Source organism: Hylobates moloch, unplaced genomic scaffold (genome assembly GCF_009828535.3).
Source record: "Hylobates moloch isolate HMO894 unplaced genomic scaffold, HMol_V3 SCAFFOLD_14, whole genome shotgun sequence".
In the NCBI taxonomy this organism is placed as follows: Eukaryota; Metazoa; Chordata; class Mammalia; order Primates; family Hylobatidae; genus Hylobates; species Hylobates moloch.
This window is the reverse complement of record NW_026652289.1, coordinates 24056442-24072508: the sequence shown is the minus strand read 5'-3', so window position 1 is coordinate 24072508 and position 16067 is coordinate 24056442. Positions and strand designations below refer to the sequence as shown.

At 34.2% G+C, this 16067-nt stretch overlaps 1 protein-coding gene across 5 annotated transcripts in view; it reads left to right on the top strand.

Moving 5' to 3' along the window:
• The window catches only part of NCAM2 (neural cell adhesion molecule 2), a 574592-nt gene that overhangs the window by 338429 nt on the left and 220096 nt on the right, over window positions 1–16067 (top strand). The window lies entirely within an intron of this gene.

The following is a 16067-nucleotide window of genomic DNA, read 5'->3' as shown; positions in this document are numbered from 1 at the left end:
ACCAGCCTGGTCAACATGGTGTACTCCTGTCTCTATTAAAAATACAAAAATTAGCTGAGCTTGGTGGTGGGCAACTGTAATCCCAGATACTCGGGAGGCTGAGGCATGAGAATTGCTTGAACACGCGAGGCGGAGGTTGCAGTGAGCCAAGATTATACCAATGCACTCCAGCCTGGGCGATAGAGCAAGACTTTGTCTCAAATAAGAAGAATAATAATAACAATAAAAATAATGATATCACTATGAATAAAGACACTTTTACTTATTCCTTTCCAATCTGTATGTTTTTCCACTTTCGTTTATTATACTGGGTAGACAGACTCTCCTGGTGAATAGAAGTGATACAATTGAACACACTTGGCCTTGTCCATAAACTTTGGGAGACAGGGCATTCATTCTTTTAATATCAAATGTTTTTAGAGATAGGCTTTTCAGGGATTTTTTAAGTCAAGTTGAGAAAGTGACTTTTTCCTAGATTACTAAGATTTTTTATTAATAATGAATTTTTCTCTGTCTGTCTCCTTTCTGATCAGACTGGATAGAGTTTTATTAGTTATATTGATCTCTCAAAGAAACAGCTTTTGGTTTTTCTTGATTTTATATTTGTTTTTCCTTTTCCTATTTTATCAGCCTGCCATCTGATCTTTATTATTTTATCTTTCTGGCTTATTTGGGGGTATATTGATCTTTCTTCTGTTTTCTTAAGGTTAAACCTGATAATACTGACTTGAAATCTTTCTTCTCTTCTAATGCATGCATTTAGTGCTGAATAATTCCCTGTATGTCTACTTCAACTTTATTTCACAAATTTTGATATATTGCATATATATTGCCATTCATTTTAAAATGTTTTGTAATTTCCCTTTTGATTTATTATTTATCCCATGAAACATTTGGAAGTATGTCACTTAGCTTCCAATTATATGTGGATTTTTCAGATATAGTTCTGTCATGAATTTCTAATTTGATTCTAATGAGGTCAGAGAACATACTGTGATTTAGATCATTTCAAGTATATTCCTGATGCACTTAAAAAGAATGTGTATTTTGTTGATGTTGGTTAATGTTTTGGTAATTATCAGTTAGGTTACAGCCAATTGGTAATGTTAAGTCTTCTGTATCTTTTTTACCTACTTGCTCTATTAGTTATTGAGAAATAGCTGTTTAAACTCTAATAAAATTAAGAATTTGTCTATTTTTTTTCACAGTTGTATCAGTTTATTCTTCATGTATTTTTAAGCTCTCTTATTATATAGATAAAAGTTTAGAATCATGATGTCCTCCGATGAATTGACGTCTTTCTTATTAGGAATTGGTTGTTTATCCCAGATAATATTTGCTCCAATACCTGAGTATTAGCAATCTACCCCAGCATTTTTTGCATTAAGGTTTACATGGAGTATCTTTTTTCCTTTCTTTTAATTTTAACGTATTTTAATTTTGAGGGTACATAGTAGGCATATATATTTATGGGGTACATAAGATTTTCTGATACAAGGATGCAATGTGAAAGAAGCACATTCATATGAGAATGGGGTATCTGTCCCCTCAAGCATTTTTCCTTTGAGTTAAAAACAATCCAGTTACACTCTAAGAAATTTTAAAATGTACAATTGCATTGTTATTGACTATAGTCACCCCATTATGGTATCAAACAGTAAGTCTTATTGATTCTTTCTATTTTTGTACCCATTTACCATCCCTACCTCCTCCCCCAAGCCCCCACTACAATTCCCAGCCCCTGTTAATCATCTTTGTACTCTCTGTTCCCTGAATTCGATTGCTATGATGTTTAGATCCTACAAATAAGTGAGAACATGCAATGTTTGCTTTTCTGTGCCTGGCTTATTTCACTTAACGTAATGATCTCCAGTTCTATCCATGTCATTGCAAATAAGCATTTATCTATATTTAAAGTGGGTTTTTGTAGGATGTATACAGTTGTTTTTTTTAATCCATTCTGACAGTCTCTACCTTTGAATTAGAGTGCTGCACATTGAATATGTTATTGACGTAATTGGGTTTAAGCCTACCATCTTGCTATGTATTGTCTGATATCTGCTCATAGTTTTATTTTTCTTCTGTTTCTTATTTTTGAATATTTTAATAATCAATTAATTTCCTATTTTGTCTCATTAACTATAACTCATTCTTATTTTAGTACGTAGTTTTCAGTCTTTTTTTAAATGATGTTGCACTACCTCACATATAATGTAAAAAATACCCCCTCCAGCCTTTGTGCTAAGTTTATCAGATATTTTCACATTAATCATAAAACTCATAATAGTTTTCTATTTCTGCTCCAACAAATTACAACAAATTTTGTGGCTCAAAACAACAGAATTTAATTATTAGGTCAGAAGTCCACATAGGCTCTGCTGGGATCTGCTCAGTATATTATAAGATCACAATCCAGGGGTCAGCAGGACTATGATCTTTTCGGGAGGCTCTGGGGCAGAATCCTTCCTAATGTCATTCAGGTTTTTGGCAGAATTCAGCCTCTCTCTTCTGTTGGACTGAGGTCCTGTTTGCTTGCTTGAAATCACCTGCAGGAGGCTGCCTTTACCGTTGAGCAACTCCTTTCTGATCCTTGAATGGGAATCTCTAAACCTCTGTGCCAGCAGCAGTATGTAAAATCCAACCCATACTTGGAATATTTCTGACACATCCCTCTTCTGCTGCATCTCTTCTGCCTTCCTCTTTTTCTTACAGCTGAAGAGAAATCTCTGCTTTTAATATCAGATGAAAAGGGGATCATGTGATTGGTCTTGCCTAGATAATTCATGATAATTTCCTCACTTAATTTCTGTAACCTTAAAAAACACCTGCAAAGACTTTTTAGATCATGATGTTTAATGCGTTCATAGATGGCCAGGTGTTAGGGCATTGACATATTTGGGAAGAGACATTATTCTTCCCCCAACAACTGAGCTATGCATACACACACACGCACACACACACACACACACACACACATACACGTACACACACTATGTATAGATTCAAACTTCCAATTAGCTCACATAAATTATTACATTAAAATTAATGTTAAAGTTATTAGAAAAAAGTATTTTATATTTATCTACATAGTTACTATTCGCAAGGCTTTTCAATACTTCATGTAAATCCAGATTTCTATCTGGTATAAGTTCCCAGATCCTTTAGCATTACTTGTAGTGCACTTCCATTGTTAAGGATTCAGTTCACCTACTGTATGTCTGAGAAAACCTTTATTTTACTTTCATATATAAAATACATTTTTGCTGGATATAGAATTCTAAATTAACAGACTTTATTCTTTCAATACTATAAAAATTATGAATCATTATATTTGCCTGAGTTTTTTAGATAGAAACTCCTCTGACATTTTGTTCCTCTGTACATAAAGTATCCCATCCGACCAGTCACCCCCAGTTTCTTAGAGATTTTTGCTTTATCACTTTTCTTACGCAGTATGGATACATTATACCTTGGTGAAGCTTTCTTCATCATACTTGTACCCAGGTTTTGCTGATGACCTCGGTTGATCATTTTTAACAAATTTAGAAGTTTTAGTCATTAGATGTTCACATATTGTTCTCTGTCCCACATCCCTTTGGGACTCCAATTTCACATATATAGGCTACTTGAATGTTCCCAACTGACCTTGATCTTTCACTTTCTGGATAGTTTTCAAAAAATAATCTTATCTTTCATTTTTGATCATTTTCTTTCCTTTTTGTATTAATTTTTGGATATTCTCTCTTATTACACGTTCTAGTTTACTAATCTTTTCTTTGGCAATGTTTAATCCACTGTTCATTCTGCTGAAGTCTTCATTTCAGGCACTTTAGCTTTTAATATGTAGACACATGACTTTTTTTTTAATTTTATTATTATTATACTTTAAGTTTTAGGGTACATGTGCACAATGTGTAGATTTGTTACATATGTATACATGTGCCATGTTGGTGTGCTGCACCCATTAACTCATCATTTAGCATTAGGTATATCTCCTAATGCTATCCTTCCCCCCTCCCCCCACCCCACAACAGTCCCTGGAGTGTGATGTTCCCTTTCCTGTGTCCATGTGTTCTCATTGTTCAATTCCCATCTATGAGTGAGAACATGCAGTGTTTGGTTTTTTGTCCTTGCGATAGTTTGCTGAGAATGATGGTTTCCAGTTTCATCCATGTCCCTACAAAGGACATGAACTCATCATTTTTTATGGCTGCATAGTATTCCATGGTGTATATGTGCCATATATTCCTAATTCAGTCTATCGTTGTTGGACATTTGGGTTGGTTCCAAGTCTTTGCTATTGTGAATAGTGCTGCAATAAGCATACGTGTGCATGTGTCTTTAGAGCAGCATGATTTATTATCCTTTGGGTATATGCCCAGTAATGGGATGGCTGGGTCAAATGGTATTTCTAATTCTAGATCCCTGAGGAATCGCCACACTGACTTCCACAATGGTTGAACTAGTTTACAGTCCCACCAACAGTGTAAAAGTGTTCCTATTTCTCCACATCCTCTCCAGCACCTGTTGTTTCCTGACTTTTGAATGATCGCCATTCTAACTGGTGTGAGATGGTATCTCATTGTGGTTTTGATTTGCATTTCTCTGATGGCCAGTGATGATGGGCATTTTTTCATGTGTCATTTGGCTGCATAAATGTCTTCTTTTGAGAAGTGTCTGTTCATATCCTTTGCCCACTTTTTGATGGGGTTGTTTGTTTTTTTCTTGTAAATTTGTTTGAGTTCATTGTAGATTCTGGATATTAGCCTTTTGTCAGATGAGTAGGTTAAGAAAATTTTCTCCCATTCTGTCGGTTGCCTGTTCACTCTGATGGTAATTTCTTTTGCTGTGCAGAAGCTCTTTAGTTTACTTAGATCCCATTTGTCAATTTTGGCTTTTGTTGCCATTGCTTTTGGTGTTTTAGACATGAAGTCCTTGCCCATGCCTATGTCCTGAATGGTATTGCCTAGGTTTTCTTCTAGGGTTTTTATGGTTTTAGGATTATGTAGACACATGATTTTTAAAATACCTACCCCAGAACTGAAAATAAAAATAAAAATAAGTTAAATTTCTATGAAGTCTTCAACATGATCAGTCTTTCATCTAGATTTTTGGTTGCATGGAATGCCATCATAATAACTGATTTAATGTTATTGTGTACTATAATCTGTGTTATTCCTGGGCTAATTTTCGGCCAATTATATTGTATCCTCATTATAGCTTATATTTCCTGCTTCTTTTCATAATAATTTTAGCTTGGATACTAGATGTTATAAATGTTACCTCTTTATCTGATTTTTTGTTGTTCTTTTCAATATTTTAGACCTTTTTTTTCTGGAAATACAGATGAACTACTTGGAAACAGTTTAATCCTTCAGTCTTTGCCTTTAAGCTTTGTTAAGTTTGATCAGAATAGTTCTGGACTTTCTTTGCCTCACCCATGAGATAAGAATGTTTCTGAATTCCTTATCTGTCTTGCATTAGGAGTTGGTTTTATTCTGGCTCATGAGAATATAAACTTTTGTTTGCTCTGTTTGAGCTTGAAAGTTGTTCCTTCCGATTCTTTTGCATAGTTCTTTCCCTGGCCTCAGTTAGTTTCCTCTCATGGGTGCACTCATCAGTACTCATCTGGAGACTACAGGGTTAATCACTGCAAATCTCAGGGAATCCTCACTTTGCCACTCAGTCCTGTCTGGCACTGTGCCCTGTGAACTATAGCCAATATCCACTTCTCTGTACTACTAGCCCTACCTCCTCACTCAGGAGACCTCTAAACTCCAACTGGGATCCTCATTCCTGTGCTGCAGTCTAGAAACTCTCTCTAGACAGTAAGCTGAGACAGCAGGACTCACCTCATTTCCCCCCATATTTTAGGAATTTCTATTGAATGATTTCATTGACTGATGCGCAAAGTCTTGAAAAACAGTTGTTTTATACAATGTTTCTGATATTTTTAGCTGTTTCAGGTGCTAAGATAAATTGGGTACATGTTTCCGCATCTTGGTTGGAAACTGATATTTTTAGATACATGTTTCAGTACAGCAAACAAAATTTCAGTGTTCTAAGGTTTTGAAAAAGGTATCCTAGTAATAGGAAGACCTGACTTCCAAATATTTTAGTCTCTCATTCTGTACTAAACTCAAAGCAATTTCAGATAGCTATGTCTGAATTTCACTTTCTGCCTACTTTATCCATACATCTTGTTCTATAATAAATTATTTTTATTAATTAATTACTTTAATTCTCCCTCAGGTTTGCCAGTGAATTTTTAACAGCAGGATATCACAATGCTTTTTTCAAAATATGTAGCACTATGATCTGAAACATGGCCCTCATTTTAGGTGTCTCAGGAACATGAAGTGCAATCTGAAGTTCATAACAAAGACAAACAGTAGGAAGTGAAGGAATCTTCAGAATACTTTGGGTAGATCAGAGCAATGATTTAAAGAAAGAGAAGAATCTGATGAACTGAAGTAGAAACAGGCATTCCTTGAAGAAGAGTCATGATTCCTTCAAATAGGCAGAATTAAAAATGTTTTTCTGCTTTAGAACAATCAGGAACTGACTTCTCCAGGAGGATGGGCTGTTTCAGAGCATCAGCTTATTGAATCTGATTGTCATTGTTACAAAACACAATGACAATTTTTTTAACTATCAATATGATTTTTAATATTTGCATGTTTGTTTTCAAGTTAACATACAGTAAAATTCACTTTTTTAATTGTAGAATTCTGTGAATTTTAACGTATACATAGATTCATCTTGGCACTACTACAGTCAGTATACAGAATTGTTCTTTCACCCTGAATCACTCTCTAATCCCTTTGTAGTCACTTCCTCTTTCAACCTCTAAACACTGACAACCACCACTTCTTTCCCTGCCATTATAATTTTATCTTTTCTAGGGTGCCATATTAGCACAGCTTTAGAACAACTTTATAGTAAGTCCCACAGCTGAGACCTACTGCTCAGGAAACATTTCTTTCAAAATATCACAGTGCATTGACAATGCACTTAAAATCAGGTAGTATCATTTATCCACCTGTTCTTTTACAAAAGGGTTCTAGAAATTATAATTTATTTGCCTTCCATTTAAAGTTTCACAACAATTTGTCTACACAAACATATCAAGCTGGAATTTTAATCACAATTGTGAATGAGCTTTATATTAGTTTTGAAAGAATTTTACTTTTTTTCTATCTTGAGTCTGCAAATATATTAACATGGTATGACTTCTTGTTTTTGTTGTTGTTGTTGTTGGCCTAGTGTTTGGGACATCAATATGCTTTTGTTAAATGAATGAATGAATAACAAGAATGACTTTATGCAAAAGATGGTTACAAATATGGGTTTTTTTGGTTTTGTTTTGTTTTTGAGACGGAGTCTCGCTCTGTGGCCCATGCTGGAGTGCAGTGATGCGATCTCAGCTCACTACAAGCTCTGCCTCCTGGGTTCACGCCATTGTCCTTCCTCAGCCTCCTGAGTCACTGGGACTACAGGTGCCCGCCACCATGCCCGGCTAATTTTTTTGTATTTTTAGTGGAGACGGGGGTTTCACCATGTTAGCCAGGATGGTCTCGATCTCCTGACCTCGTGATCCACCCACTTCGGCCTCCCAAAGTGCTGGGATTATAGGCATGAACCACCGCGCCTGGCCCATGGTATGACTTCTTATTTACTAAAGTCTTCTTTTGTTTTTGTTATCAGATCCTTGTAGTTTTCAACATTCAGATATCATACATAAATTTTGCTTGATTGGCACCTAAGTATGATAGTTTTGGAGCTGTTGTACATTTGTAAAAAAGTTTTGGTTTCCAAATGTTTATTGCTAATATGCTTATAAGATTTGATTTGGAGTGTTTTTCTTTAATCCTTTGACTGTGTTACACTCAACAATTAGTTCTAGCAATATTTTTGAAGATTCCTTGAGCTTATATTGTATATAACAATCTACTTCTAATTTATGCAAATTGGAAAAGATTTCTTTCTTTTCTGACTGTATGTCTTAAATCTATTTTTACTTGCCTAGTACTGTGTTGTTCTTTCAGTGTGAGGTTTAATAGGAGTGCTGACAGCGAATTTCCTTACTTGCTCCCGGTCTTACAGATAAAGTATTCACTTCTTTACCTATATATCAATGTTAGGTCTAAATTTTTTGGCAGATGTTTTTCGTCATGATAAGGAGGTCTTCCTTTATTCATAGTTTGCTCAGAGATTTTATCATGAGTGGATGTGGAATTTTGTTGTTTTTTTGTTTTAGCATCAACTCGTTATTAAATGATTTTTTCTTTAAACTGTTAAGTTGGATAAATCAATTGAGTATTGATTAATATGCTTAATATACTTAATATAATTTAATTATACTCAATATACTTTATATAATTTGATTATATTCAATTAATTTATCCACCTAACAGTTTAAAGAACAATTATTTAATATTAGATTCAGAGGTTTCTGAAGCTTTATTCATTAATGTATAATTAAATTATGTTAATACTCAATTACTATCCAACCTACACTTTAAAGAAACTGCTGATAACAGTATTGTGTCAGCCTTACATTCACAGGAAAAAGAAAAAAAAAAACTTAATGTTGATATATTTCTATTTACAGCTAGATTTTTTTTTCTAATTTTTTTTATAAAAGCATCTATATTCATGAAATATTGGTATGTACTTTTATTTTCTTGTACTATATATAACTTGTTGAATTATCACCATAATGCTGTGTTCATAAAATGGGTTAAAAACATTCCCTCCTCTTATATTTTCTGAAAGAGATTGTATAGAAATGCTATTATTTCTTCTTTAAATATTTTTAAATTCAACAGATAAACTATCTGGGTCTGAACATTTCCTTTCAGGGGACTTTTGATTTATCTTTAAATAAATGTATTTTTTATATATCTTTAATAATTATAGGATTGCTTTTGTTATGTATTTTATTTTTAGTAACTTTGTGGTTTCTGGTTTTCAAGGAAGTGGTTCATATTTTCAACATTGATAAGTTTGTGTGCATAACGTTATCTGGATTTTTAAAAATATTTTTATTATCTGTAGAATCTGTGCTGATATCTCTTCTTTCAATCCTGATATTGGCAATATGTGTCATCTCTCCTTTTTTCATCCTGAGTCTTGCTGGAGGTTTAATCATTGTATTGTTATTCCAAATAAACTTCATTTAAAAAAATTTTCTCTATTTTGTTCTGTTTTCAATTTCATTACTGTCCTTTTCTTTTATACTGTTTTCTTCCTTCTGCTTAATTTTTCCTTATTTTGCTCTTGTTTATCTAGTTTATTAGGCTATCCTGAACAGTAATTGTGAATATGTTCCAATTTTTTTTTGTCCCTCAGATTTTGCTTCATATATTTTGAAGCACTTTTTCAAGTTGAATGCACATGTAGGATTGTCTTATTTTTCTGCTTAATTGGCCCTTTTATCATTATGTAATATTCTCTTTTACATCTTTTAATTTCATTTGTTCTGAAACCTACATTTTCTGATATTAACATAGCCACTGCAGCTTTCTTTTGATTAGCATTTGAATGACATATTTTTTCTATTGTTTTTATTTTATTCTAGTTTTATCATTACATTTCAAGTGATTTCTTATAGACAGCATATAGTTAGGTTATATTTTATTCATTATGCCAGTTTCTGTGTTTTTATTCTAAAATTAAGCCATTTACACTTCATTCAGATGTGCCATTTTTAAAATGTTAGTCTGTTCTTTTTGTCTTTCATTCTTCTATTTTCCCTGCTCTAAATTCTTGATTATTGAACATTATTTAGAATTGTATTTTACTGTATCTATAATGTTTCTGGCTATATCTGTTTTCACAATTTGTAGGGAGGGGGTGTTGCCCTTGTAATTCAATGTCCCTATTAACTTAGAATCAATGTTTACCATTTCAAATTTGAATGTAGAAAGTATAGCATTATATAGGTCCCTACATCTACTCCTCTTTATATCATACTTTTCCTATGTATTATACCTCCCTTCATTGAAAATTCTATCAGAGAATTTTTTTCTTTCAACAATTAAATTATTTTAAATATCTTAAAAAGTGAATAGTGTGATATATTTCTCAGATATTTACCGCTTGTAACTCATGTTTTATTTCTAGAGTTTGATGTTTCCTTTGATTTAATTTCTTTTCTCTTTTTAAAGGTGTCTTGAGCAATTCTTTTGTATCAAGTCTGCTGGTAGAAATTGTAATAGTTTTCCTTACCTTAATGTCTGAAGGGTATTTTGCTGAACATAGACCTTGCTTTGACGGTTCTATTCTTTCAGAAGTTTACAAATTTTGTTTCATTTTCTTTTGGCCTTAATGATTTCTGGTAAAAAAAAATTCACAGTCATGTGAATCATTGTTCTCCTATAACTATTGCATATTTTGGTGTTTGTATATTTTTGGTTTTTAGAAGTTTGATTATGATGTGCCTCGACATGAACTGTTTTGGGTTTATCTTGGGTTTGATGCTGTTGGCCTATTTGAGAAGTTTTCAGATGTCAGATGCATTGATACATATACATATGTACACATATATACCTACATTAATTTGTCCTGGTCCTCTTTCTCTTTTCCTTCTTGGATTTCATGACATTTTGGTAGTGTCTAAGAAGTTCCTGAAGTCTATTCATTTTTTCCTTTTGTTTTCAAAATTGGATAACTTCCATTTGTAATTCTTTATGTTTGATAACTCTTTCTCTGTCAATCCATTCAGCACATCCATGAATTTTGTTGTTGTTGTTTTTGTTGTTAACATAAGTAGAATGCTAATATTTATTTGGGGTTTTAAAAATATATTGTATGTCTTTGGAGACACTTTCTATATTTCCATTTATTTCACCTAATTATTTAGAACATGTTTTAAACAGTTGCTTTGAAACAGCTTTTAGATAATCCAACATGTGTCAGCATGCCACTGGCATTTCCAATTACATGATTTTCCTAGTTCTTAACAGGTACAACAATAGATTATATTTAGGACTTTGAATATTACATAATCAGACTCTGGATCTTATTTCAGTATTATGGAAAATGTTCACTTTTTCTGTTGTTTTTGTAGGCAATCAGTTTGTTTAGATCAGACAACAAATTCTGACCATCCTTCTTGGTTTTATATTCAGACGCCATTTTCATTACCTTTCAGTGTTTGTCAGATCTGTCCTGCATGTGTACCAATGGCCATTCCAGGACCTGTGTGGAGGTTTACCTTTTAGTTAAATTCACAAAATCTTGGCAATGTTTAGAATCCGATTCAATAAGCACAGGTCAGGACAGAGCTAAAGATTTCCTAAAGAACTTGCTGTGGATGCCTTCCTAAGGCCTTCCTACTCTGTGATCTCTGACATACTTTCCGATTCCGTAGGTCACCACTTTTTAGTCCCCTGGCCAGAAAGCTGCGATCTTATTTATCACTCTCTGCCCCAACTATGGCCTTATTCTGGTTCAACTGATGAGATGAATGAGGAGGATAAAAGCAATGGGAGATTTTGCTCTTAGGACTACAGTTTATCTGATTGAAGAAGAATGTATTCTCTCAGAGAATTGGGTGTTTACAGCTTTCCTCTGTTGACATTGTCACTGCCAGATTTCATTCCTGCTTCCTGAGTCTGAACTGGAAGGTTTCTCTTTCTTGGACATTTCTTCAGCAGTGTTGATGACAGCTTCTGGGTTTTGTGATGCCTTCAATCCAGGCCATGGAATTCTGAAAAGAAAATTGTTATCTCACAGTTTGTCTGGTGATATCTTAAATTCTGTTATATTTCTTAATAGCAATATGTCTGCTGCAATTTACTTTTAAGAGTCTTCAAATAGATGACATACATATTCTATCCAAATATAATGGTCATATTAAGTGGGGAGATAGGACACTGCAAGATGTCTCAAATTAATCCAGAACTGGAATTCTGTGATTACTTTTAAACTTGTTGACATATACAATCAGAGCCTTATTTAAATATATATATATATATATATATATATATATATTAAAAATGATTTTCGGATGTATTGATGACTTCAGTGTGACTTTGAACATTTAGCCCACACTTTAGGATTCTTACTGCCTTTTGAAAGGCAGTGTATTTAAAGCCATACTTTTCTTAGTTAATGGGATAAAAATTAAAAGATTTATAGGGGAGAAAATGAAAGTAGTCACAATTATTTCTTTCTGGTAGTTTATCAAAGGTGGAAATAATGCTGTTCTTACAAAATTTGTTATTTTATTTACTTTTTTTGTTATTATACTTTAAGTTCTAGGGTACATGTGCACAACATGCAGGTTTGTTACATATGTTTACATGTGCCATGTTGGTGTGCTGCACCCATTAACTTATTTTAAAAACATGCAATAATAACTTGCCAAAGTTGAAACAGCAGATCATATATTTATTTTTTGTATTATTAAGATATTACAGTAAAATGACCAGTTTTAATAATCAAGATAACCCTTTCTCCAACATCTCCATCATCTTCCAATTTTATCTTTATTTTTATTTATTTTTTTTTTTTTGAGACAGAGTCTTGCTCTGTTGCCCAGGTTGGAGTGCAATGGCGTGATCTCAGCTCACTACAACCCTACAACCTCCGCCTCCCAGGTTCAAGTGATTCTCCTGCCTCAGCCTCCCAAGTTGCTGGGATTACAGGTGCCCACCACCATGCTCGGCTAATTTTTGTATTTTTAGTAGAGACAGGGTTTCACCTTGTTGGCCAGGCTGGTCTCAAACTCCTGACCTCAGGCAATCTGCCCGCCTCAGCCTCCCAAAGTGCTGGGATTATAGGCGTTAGCCACTGCGCCCAGCCATATTTATTCTTGATATATAAATGAAACAAATATAGCCCCTGTATATTGGTCCTTGGACCATTAGCACATAAACCTGCCAGTGGCAAATTCAAAAATTTACACATCTGACTGTTTTAAATTACCCTGCATACGCCTATTTTAAACATTGACAATCAGCCTGCTTTGGAAACTGCAAAACTGCACCCAACTTCTGCTAGCCATACACAAACTCCAAGGGCAATACAAGACACCAAGCCCACAGCTGCCCTTCTACCTTCTGAGAGAGTCTGAGAGACTCTGCTGTACTGCTGAGTGACATCACCTGGACACATTAGTCCCCTCTCAGATTCTTCACTCTTCCAGGAGTTCCCTTCCCCTTCTCCCACTCTCTGAGTGGTGACGGGACATGGTGTCTTTAAACAGCCTCCTGCTATCAGGAACTTCCCATGTCAAGCAACCTGTATGAGTAGCACCTAAGTCACTCATTGTGTGTTAATGCCTCCTCTCATCATAACTTTTTCCTTGATGAGTCCTGAAATCTTCACACTTACTTATACTTTCCAACAGATTATTTTCTGCAGAATTTTGCAAAATGAGTACTACCAACTCTAAAAATACGTTCTGAAATCTTACACCTTTATATTACTTTTAAATACACACCATGACTTTTATTATACATAATTTTTCTTATAAGTTTTATATGATTCTTAAAATTAATTAATTTTTTTTTGAGACAGAGTCTTGCTCTGTTGCCCAGGCAGTGACACAATCACAGGTCACTACACCCTTGACTCCCCAGGCTCAAGCTATCCTCCCATCTCAGCCTCTTAAATGGCTGGGAGTACAGGCACACACCATCCTATTCTGCTAATTTTTTCTATTTTTTTTTGTAGCGACAGGGTCTCATTATGTTTCTCAGGCTCATCTCAATCTCCTGGGCTCGGGTGATTCTCCTGCCTCAGCCTCCCAGATTGCTGGGATTACAGGTGTGAGCTACCATCCTAGGCCTTGACTTCTTTTTAAATTTGAATTACCAACTTGTATTCTGGTCCATTTTGTACCCCAGGTGGTCCCAAAACTTTTTTTTAATGTATAAGTTGACATAAAACAGGTGAATTCTCAGATCTGTTTCTGCATTCAATCTTTCCTGACATATTTTAGAACCTGAGAAAGACTTTCGGATAAGGAGATAATTGAACTTTTTCTCCATTAGCACAATCCAATAGCTGACTTTCTCAAAAGAAAATCTACCTGCATACAGATACTCGGTTGGAAAAGAGGTGACCCAAGAGAACTTCTGAAAGGTGTTTTGGGACCTCAGGGTTTCTTGAAACACTCTGAGGGCCTTTCACGTAGAATATTGTTAACTGTAGAATGTACGCTGAAAGAATATAAAAATTTCCGTGTTTAGTGGTGAAATTAGCTTTCAAGAATTAAAGGAACATTCAGGCTTGCATTTATTTGTTTATGTATTTATTGACTTGAGAGATCTTCCATATTAACTATGGCCTTTTATTTAATTATTATCTCATACTGCGGAAAGACTTCTTTTGACAAAAATAAAGTCACAGTAATGTTTTCCCTACTTTCAACTGTAACTTTTCACTTAGATTTTATTTAATAAGCCCTTTAGTTTGGTGGTAAAATGTCGTAGACATCTAGTGATGGATTAGCTTTAGTAAATTGTATTAACATTTATTAAAATTTTTATTTTTATGTTTTTTAATTTGTTCATTTATACTTCTCTGATTATAAAAATAATCCAGTGTTAGTATAGAAAATTGTATAATGTCTGCTGAGGACAATTCAAAAGAGCTGATTAATATTCTTAAATCAACATATTAAATATTCATTTACCATTTTACCTATGAATTTCAATTATGGCTAATTAAATGTAGAATTTATTGTGTAAACAAATGCTGTAATAGCTATATATCTGGTCATATTTGGCCAGGTGACTTATACTTGCCCAATAGTGAGTGTATCCACAGGGTTTGGAATACTGATCAGTTTGAGTAAGAGTGAGGACTTATTTATATATTGACATAAATATGTCTCTTACATGTAATGTCAGATTGATAAAAGAAACAGATTACAGAAACAGGCATATTTTTAAAAGAAAGAAAAAAATATTGAAATATTAACCAATATTTGCATAAATAAATGCAAGTGCTGGCCAGGCTTTGTGAGACACTCCTGAGGCAGGAGTACTGCTTGGGCCTATGAGTTGGAGACTACAGTGAGAGGCTATGATCACACCACTGCATGTCACCTTGGGTGATAGAGGGAGACCCTGTATCAAAAAGAAAAACAAAAAAATGCAAGCACAGTCAGCTCTTCATATCCGTGGTCTTACACTGGTGTTTTCAACCAATTTGGATGAAAAATATTTTTAAAAATAGCAGTAAAATTAACAATACAAAAATGAAAACATACAAATAAAGAACAATACAGTATAACAACTATCTGAGGGAGTTCCTAGAATCAATCCTCTGTGAATACCTGTTAACAACTGTAATTAATAAAAATAACTAACCAAGGCCGGGCGCAGTGGCCCACGCCTGTAATCCCAGCACTTTGGGAGGCCGACGCGGGTGGATCACGAAATCAAGAGTTTGAGACCAGCCAGGCCAATATGGTGAAACCCCATCTCTACTAAAAATACAAAAATTAGCTGGGCATGATGGCGCGTGCCTGTAATCCCAGCTGCTCAGGAGGCTGAGGCAGGAGAATCACTTGAACCCAGGAGGCAGAGTTTGCGGTGAGCTGAGATCACACCACCGCACTCCAGCCTGTCCGACAGAGTGAGACTCCATAAGAAAAAAAAAAAAAAACAATAATAACTAACCAGGAAAATGAGAAGGTCAATAATTTTAGTTGCCTCTTATTTTATTTTATTTTATTTTTGATCTTGTACATATGATCTATGCAAAACATGAATTTAAAAGAAACATAATAATCAGGTTCCTTTGGCAAATAATTAGAAAACGCAGAAAAGCGTAATTATGAAAATGCAACAAAGCATCAGTTAACAATTTGTCATTGTTTTTGTACTTGCTGTCTAAGGAAGGAAATACTTATTTGATTAAACTGCTGATTCCTCTTATATTAACTTTCACTAAGAATGTAATTGTAAATGTCAATGGAACCTTTTTTTGATTTTTCTTAAACCAACTTAATGAACCAGATTTGATCCTCACTCTTCTACAGTCTGATGGTATTGTGTAAAGCCCTTACTGTGTCGTTCAGATAGGTTTGATTTTGGAAGTCAGTA